General features: G+C 59.9%; 1 long non-coding RNA gene across 2 annotated transcripts in view; it reads left to right on the top strand.

Annotated features, from left to right (window-relative positions):
* Positions 1-701: 701 nt before the first annotated feature.
* The window catches only part of LOC308183522, a 13,172-nt gene continuing 6,791 nt past the window's right edge, over positions 702-7,082 (top strand). The window contains exons 1-2 of one of the 2 annotated variants that reach the window (XR_013942465.1): positions 735-3,758; positions 3,992-6,044. This is a non-coding gene — a long non-coding RNA (uncharacterized lncRNA). Of the gene's footprint in view, positions 6,045-7,082 lie in introns of both variants that reach the window. The other variant, XR_013942464.1, reaches the window with a different exon arrangement.

Raw genomic sequence — 7,082 nt, 5'->3', positions numbered from 1 at the left:
CAGGCTGGCCCCACGCTGTGCCCACCACCACAGGCAGCTCCTGGGCTGGGGGACGCGTGGGCTGGGGATCTGTGCTCCGGGAATGGGGCTGGAGCGCCTCGAGTGGCACCGGGTGCTCGTACTCAGGGGCTGCAGCCAGCCCTGAAGCTCTGACACCAGGCTGGGGAGGTGAATTCAGCTTTGGGTCAAGCCGTCCGTGTGTAGGTGTGCGTGGACAGGCATCTCCGTGGGTGCTGAATTTGATGTCTCGACTTTTTTACAGTCACCGGGGACTGCAAAGTGTTTCAGCTTGCTCTGGGCACCTCTTATTTGACAGGTGAATTGCTCTGGTTCAAATAAATGTGAAGGCAAAGCTGGCCAGAGCCTTGTGGTGATCTGTCTTGATCTGCTCTTACAGCCATCCTTCCAAAGAAACCAAGAGGCTTTTAAACTCAAACAAGGCAGGTTTTATTGTAATATGAACTAAAATGCTGAGCAGCGATAGCTTAAAGAGACAGATTGGATCAAATAGAAATAAAAAGGGTTTATTTAACTCTCCCCTGCCTGCTTGCAGGAAAGATTGCCTCCAGGCTGGTCTGGAGTCATCTAAAAGATGCAGCAAACTCTGCACAATCTGCTTGCCCCAGTCCATCCAGCCAGATGCCACTTTCCCAGATCCATCTTTTGGGAAGGGCAAGGAGGGTGTGGGAAAGTGCAGGCTGTTCAGCTTCACCTCATGGAAGATGCTTCGGGGCACACAGAGGACACGAAATGCCTGGGAGCAGCCAGCGGGGATTTACCAAGCGCACCCGTCCGACCCGGTCCCCTCCTGCGATGTGATGGCTGTGTGGAGAAAGAGGGGGCAGTGGCTGTTGTTGGAATTGATTTCGGAAAGGCTTTTCGGCTGCCTTTGCCAACCAGCATCCCTGGGAGCACCTAGAGGAGGCTCAGCCCTGCCTCGGGTCCCTCTCCGTGGCTGTTCTCAGAGCTGGAGGCCCTCTGTGAAGGCCACTTGGGCGTCCCACCTCCAGGCAGTGAACCCAACCCTTCCTTTCCTCTGTGCTCTTTTCCCTCTCCATTTAGGTGCTGCTGCAGCTCCCTGCGGACTGCGGTGTTTCTCTCGAGGCCACCCAGGCCACCTCACGTGTGGGTGCAGCTCCCCAGAAGACCTCACCCTTGGTGAACTTGAGGTTTGGTGCTGCCACCTGGAGAGCCCGGCGGCACCCCTGGGTGTCTTCTCCAGCCCGGCTTCTCCCTGGTGCCTCCGCCAGGGAGAGGATGGCTGCAAGGAGGGAAGACCTAGGGAAGAGGAGCTCCTGGAGCACGGAGAAGATCCGTGGGCTGCAGTGAGCGGAGGTGACCGAGGTGTTGCTGTGAATGCAGCTGCGCTGTGCCGGGCTGTCTGTGCAGATCCCCACGGGGAGAAGCCCCGCGGCGTTTGGCGGACGGCGAGCCAGCAGTGAAGAGGCTGCACAGTTTTCTGCCGTGTGAAGAGTTACGTAAGCGCTGAATAATAACAGAGCTGTTAAATATGACTTCTCAGGGTTGAACGCCAAAGAAAAAAAAAAAAAAAAGAGGAAAAAAAAAAGCAATCATCCTGGCAGGCACACCAGGAGCTGGGAGGGAAGCAAAGAGCTGTGAGGGAAGGATCTGGGTGACCAGAGCTCTGTCTTCCTGCCTGCCGTCAGGAGCAGAGCTGTGCTGGGAATCTGCGAGCTGCCTTTCCCCAAGAGCCGCAGCTGATGTCAGGCCTCTGGTCCGTCTCCACTCCGCTGTGCTTTGCCACCAACGTGCTGTTGGGAAAGGGAGCTCAGGACTGTTCCCGTTCTGCTTTCAAAGGGGCGCAGTGAGGACAGAGCGAGCGGTTTTCCCTCAAATCCACAGTACATAAAAGCACAGCTCCTCCCTCGAGGAGAGCCTGCTAAAACCCCCAGGGGAAGGCAGCTCCCACAGAACCCAGCCTTCCCTTCGGCTCATGGAGCTGCCGTTCCCTGGCCCAGCAGGAGCCTCCCCTGCCCGTGGAGGATGCCTGCCTCCACCTCCCCGGGCAGGCAGCGCTGCAGGAGGCATCGCCGAGGTTCCCTCCAACTCAGAGCCCGGTGCTCGGGGGGAAAACTCCGTTGTTTCCTCGCCGATGCGGCCAAATGCCCGCTTTAGTGAGTTAACCAGTGCCAAGGGATTGCCGCTGGATTGCACTCACAGCAGCGTCTCTAGATGGGTTTGGTTCGGGCCAAATCGTGCTCTCCCCGCATGTTCCTGGCTGGGCACAGGGAGGTTTTGCTGGGCAGGGACTGTGCTGAGGAGCGCTTTGTGTGTTGGGCTCCCTTGCGGAGGTTGACGGGATGAGTTTGATCGCCTGGATATGGGCTGGGTGATGCCAGCCAGCAGCAGTGCCGCAGAACAGTTCCTGGACACGTTTAATTTACCAGGACAAAGAGACAGCCTGGCTGGACGAGCTGTAGAGCTGGGCTGGCGAAGGGCTGGGTGCCAGCAGCGGGAACGGCGCCTGCCGCGTGGAGCAAGGTGTGCTCGGAGCCAGAGGGCTCGCGGGAGGGCAGCACATGCTCCTTGGGCACGGGCGGAGAGCTGACGGTCACGGAGAGGGTTTTTGCGTGTGGATGCACAAAGGGGGAAGGCTCTTGTCGTGCAGTTGTGTCCCCTGAGGACGCACACCCAACATGTCCTTGTTGTGCCGGATGGGAGCACGCAGCACCGTGCTGAGCTCAGCTCTGGTCCCGGCACGCCGCGGGGATGCTTGGAGGGCGCCGTCGTCTCCGAGCCACGCGGGGACAAGCAGGGGACTGATCCGGTGCGGAGACAGCCCCTGAGCTGAGCGCTGCTGGCTCCGGGGCAGTTCTGGTGCTTGGCTGTTTCCCTGCAATGGGCTGAAACCATGTGTGCTCCTCCCCGATGCCGGGAAGAGGACGGTGCCTTTGCAGCTGTTTGTTCTTGGGAACTGACAGTCCCAGGAAAGCTGCCAAATCTCCGGCTGATGGATGAGCCCCTCTCAGAGCCTGAAAACCTTTCAGCCAAACAGAGCGGAGCTCTTTAGGGAGCTGCGTGTGGGGATAATTCAGAGTGAGGGGACAGAACCGAGAATGGGAGCATTATAAAGGGTGGTGACAAAAACACCTCTCCCCGGGCGTTGAAGTCCCCAAAACTCTGCTGGGAAGAGAGACGGGGAAACTGGGATCGCTGACCCGAGACCGGGAGGATGTGAGAGGCGTTAGGACACGGTGATGATGCGAGCTCCTGAGATGATGAGAAAACAACGTGTCTTAGGAACAGGGGATTTCCAGTGACACTAAAATGAGGAAATTTGGAATGAAGAGAATTAAATGATTTCTGTCACAGCTGCGGAGCTGGGAAGCTGCTGGCCACAGCGTGCCGTTAGCCGAAGGTGTCTTGAGAGCTCCAGCACACCCTTCCCAGCTGAAAGTTGCCTTCAGGGGAACTCAGAGCGCCCCAGGGTCTATGTGGGTTGACTTTTTGTGGATACCATGCTTACACGGAGAGCAACATGAAATGGTGAAATCGGATTGCGAAGTTGCTGGCCAAGATCCCCAAACACAGGCGGCCGGCCTCTGCTTTGTGCTGCTCGCACGTGGATCTCCCGTGGCCCTCGGGGATGTTTCCCGAGCGTCAGCAGGGAAAGCAGCCCGGCCTCTCAGTTCGGCTGATGCTCAGTCTGATTCAGAGCACGACCAAGGCCCAGTTCCTGGTGATCCTGTGTCCTTCGGCGACTGCCTTCACCTTGTCCATTGATCGTTTACACCTAGGTGAGGCCAAGGTCTCTGCTGAGGGAAGCAGCTTTTCCCCAGGCATCTTTCACTCTGAACACCAGGCGTGGTCAGCCCCCTTAACTCGGCTGTACTCGGAGGATGGCAGCAGCGTGTAAATCAGCTTGTCCTTCGCTGTGACAGGCGTGGGCTTCTGCCCGATCCCTCCCCTTCTGGTCTCGTGGGAAGCTCAGGGAGGACCACTCGTCACCATTTCTTGTGTCTTTCTGTAGGCTGCTGGCCCTGGAACCTCTTGGTGGCACCGTGAGGGACAGCCGCCACCCGTGGCTGGAAGGGACACGCGTAAAGCCAGGCAGAGATGAAGTCGTCTGAAACGGGAACCATTTTTGCTCACCTTTCTGGTGTTTGTGCATGTCCACAGCACCCTGCACGCCCTGGCTGGAGGCACTCGAGCACTGATGAGCTCCTTCCCGAGAACCGTTTCCAGCTCCTGGCACCGGGCCACAAATAACAGCCTTCTGCCTCCGGGAATTGCTCCTGGCTGTCAGTCCTCCCACGGGCAGGGAACCGTTGCTGTCCAGCACCGTGCACATCCAGAGATGGCAGGTACGGCCTGCACGAGCTGCTAAAAGGCATGCCGAGGTGTCCAGCGCAAGGCACAGGGGCTCGCCCAAGGCTGCTGGGCTGCGTGCTCCTGCAGACGAAGGAGATGGGTCATTTTCAAAGCTCCAGGCACCGACGTGAAATATTTTGGCATCGGTGGGGTGTGCCCTGCTGCCAGGCGGTGGAAATGGGCAAGCCGTGGTGTGCCTGTGTAGGGGATGAGGGACCCTGGCAGGGCCCAAACCTCTCGGTGCAGTCGGTGCTTTTGGGCCAAGGGAAGGGGCCGCCAAGTCGCGCTCCTCTGCAGGGAGGGGAGCAGCGTCCTGCAGATGTTTGGCCCGGGCTGGATCTGTCCATGCTCTGCCAGCCATCGCAAGCTGCTTAGCTGGGCCGATGTTCCCTTCCTCGCTCTGCTAAGTAGCGCCCGGAGCAGCTCTGGGAAATTAAAGCCTCAAGTTTTGGTGGCAAGTCCTGGCTGTATGTACTCGTTTCCATCCTCCCGTGATGATTCTGGACTCAGGCGATGTTCCTGCAGGGGAGACGGGGGCGATTCCCTCCAGGATCTCATGGAGGAGACCCGTGGGTCTGCTCGGAGCCCCCGTGGAGCCAGCGTGAAGTCGCTCGGGTGGCCGTGGCCAGGCTGATGTCTGCTCGCTCTGCTCCCGGGGAGCAGCAGCTGGGGAACAGCAGGGGAGGGGGCCGAGCAAGCTGGTGCTCAAGGCGAGTACAGGGGCCAGAAGCGGAGCAGGCAGGCAGGGGGTGGCTGGAACAGGCGGACGGAAGCCAGAGCGTGGCGCCGGGTGGTGGGTGGGCTGGCAGGGACCCAGGGCTCGGGGAGCCTCCGTGCTGGGGCTTCACCCAGGCTCGATGCGTCCCCGGGGAGCAAATCGCACCCCGCTTGCCTGAGCTGCGTTTGCGTGTGGCCTGGGTGCTCCTGGGGACTATAACTGTGCTAATAAGATGGCCAGAAAGAGCATGAAATGTGTCTGTTCCCTGCCATTTGTGCCCTGGTGGCCTCGGAGCTGGTGCCCACGGAGGCAGGATGTGCAGGAGGGCCGCGTGGCAGAGCCAGCTGGGGAGCGGGGACGGGACGGGGCTAACACCCTGAGAGGTCTCTGGGTTGGGGACATATGGCCCGCGTGGGATCGGGGCCATGTCCCTTCCAGAGAGGAGCCTGACTCACGCAAGCAGCCAGCTCTGCTGCCAATCTGGTAGGCAAACACGTGTACGTGTGCACGTGCTGCAGACCAGCAGGGCCAGCACAGCGCCCTGGGCACAGCCCAGCTCCTGCACGCCCCTGGCCAGGCCTGGGGGGCAGCTCGTGGGGCTGCCCCTGTTCCTGGGCAGCTCCTCTCAGCTTCCAAGCAATCCCCAAACCTCTCCACGTGTTCCTGCCTCCCTGCGCTGCGCTGAGGCATGGGGCATCGCCCTCCTTCGGGACTGAAGGCACGAGGGGAGCCTGCTCTCGCCCTGCTCTGGTAGCTGGGGGACGGATCCAGCTCGTGCATGCAGACACCAAGGCGTTGACGTGCACAGCGAAGGGTCTGCAGGAGACCCGAGCTCCCCCTGCACGCGCTGGGGCTGGAGAGGGAACCACTCCCCAGCGGCTGCGCTGTCCTCGGAGGTTTGGGCACCTTCCTGGAGACATCTACAGAGTGTCCGCAACCCGGGGCTGAGCAGGCGAAGCAGACGTGGGAGCAGACACGGCTTTTGCCTTGCAAGGTACGAAAGCAAAGTGATTGTAGGGACAAGGACGGGGTGGCAGCAAGGAGCCAGGCTCGCTGTGGGATCCAGCGGGGACACCAAACTTCCTCCCGCTCCCCGGCAGGTTTCTAAATCCCCTCAGACCCCGGGGCTGGTGGGCCATGAACCCTGGCCTGGTGTTTCTGGTCCTTGTTTACGCGCTTCCCTACTTAACGAATAGTTCTGCAGCTAATTACTGATGGCACTATTTATAGCAGCCTAGCCCTCCCTAATAGGTCTGCTTGCTGCTCCCTGCCGGCGCACTGCTTTGATATAAATAGAGAGCCAGGGAGGTTGGAAAGCTGGAAGATGGGAAAGTGCAATGGGAATTAGGGGGGAAAGGGGTCCCAGGCACGAGCCCCCGTGTCCTGCTGCCCTCCGCTTTGCTGCAGCATCTTGTGCAGCCTCACCCACGCCTGCTACAGGAGCAGGAGCGGTGCTGGGGGGGCTGTGCATCTCCACGGGACTAAATCCCTGCAGAGACGATCTGCTCGGGCCAGGAGAGGAGCCTGGGCCATCGGCAGCAGCAAAAGCAAAGGATGCGTGTGTGTGCGTGGGGAGGAGACCCAAGAGGGACGGAGGGGAGTGGGGGTGGGACGCAGAAGGCGTGAGCTGAGCCCCGTGTGTTGCTGCGTGCCTGGGTGATCCCAGCCCTGAGGGAGCTCTGGAGCAGCGTGGACCGAGGCTGAGGATGGGGGCAAGGGTGAGCGTTCCTGCAGCCGCTCTGCATTGCTCTGGAGCTTAAAGCAGCAGCGTTTCCTCACACGGCCTCTGCTCGGCCAGAGCCTGGCTCCCAGCCCCTGCGCATCCCACTTGATTGCAAACTGGAACCCAGAGCTGCACCAGGGCCGTGCTCCAGCTTTGGTTTCCCAAGATTTCTTGGTTTTGTAAACAACCCGAAGGAAATACTTGACTTAGCATGGGGGGTTAGGCGAGGACGCTCTGGATGCTATCAGCCTGCGTGGAGTCAGATCGCAGCTGGACAAATTAATGGATGAAAAATGCATCAAGGGCCAT

This window comes from Anser brachyrhynchus (assembly GCF_964034855.1).
Source record: "Anser brachyrhynchus genome assembly, chromosome: 28".
Classification (NCBI taxonomy): domain Eukaryota; kingdom Metazoa; phylum Chordata; class Aves; order Anseriformes; family Anatidae; genus Anser; species Anser brachyrhynchus.
The sequence above is the reverse complement of the archived record's forward strand: the minus strand, read 5'-3'. Positions and strand labels throughout refer to the sequence as shown.